We start from the raw sequence: 660 nt of genomic DNA, 5'->3' as shown, positions 1-660 counted from the left end.
TAAAATCATCATATCACAGAGCATACAGTTGCCACGTTTCAATTTCGTTTGCAATTAAATCGTCCTCACTTGCATTTCTAAGGCAAATATAGATTAGCATCTGCATTCATCACATGTATTTTTTCCTTTGTGAAATTCAGAGATGTCAGTAATACCGTTTGAGGAAGCTATTTTGGCACCGGTACGGCAGCCATGGACAGATTCCTGATCGTAGGGATAAGCTTTATCATAATAGCCTTGCGTGTTTACAGGGAAACAGTGTTGAACATGACGGTACTGGTTGTGGTACTGGGACGCAGCGGCCGCCGTAAAGGGAGCCAGGACCAACAGGAACTCCATCAGTGTCTTCGCACCCAGACTGGATCTGAAGAAAGCAAAGCAGGAAGGCTGTGTTACCAGGGGTGAAGTTTAAACGGGAAATTCTTCCAGGAATATTGTTTAAAGCACAAAATTGTTCATTTGGTATAGATAATGATATTTAGTGTTTTGTCATTTAATCCGTTGATAACGAAAGACCACACAAACGGGAAACTATCATATAGAAAACAAATTATGAGACGGTATATTTGGCTTAGTGATAATAATGTTATCGGTATAAATAACTACATATATGATAATTTCATGTGTGATAATAAGCTAATAATACGTCACAAATGATTA

At 38.3% G+C, this 660-nt stretch overlaps 1 long non-coding RNA gene across 1 annotated transcript in view; it reads right to left on the bottom strand.

Annotated features, from left to right (window-relative positions):
- Window positions 1–101: 101 nt before the first annotated feature.
- LOC119593017 overlaps window positions 102–660 on the bottom strand; it is a 1,123-nt gene continuing 564 nt past the window's right edge. The window contains exon 2 of the long non-coding RNA XR_005230492.1: window positions 102–364. This is a non-coding gene — a long non-coding RNA (uncharacterized LOC119593017). The remainder of the gene's footprint in view (window positions 365–660) is intronic.

Source organism: Penaeus monodon, chromosome 31, assembly GCF_015228065.2.
Source record: "Penaeus monodon isolate SGIC_2016 chromosome 31, NSTDA_Pmon_1, whole genome shotgun sequence".
In the NCBI taxonomy this organism is placed as follows: domain Eukaryota; kingdom Metazoa; phylum Arthropoda; class Malacostraca; order Decapoda; family Penaeidae; genus Penaeus; species Penaeus monodon.
Note: the sequence above shows the minus strand (reverse complement) of the source record. Positions and strands in the feature narration are given on the sequence as shown.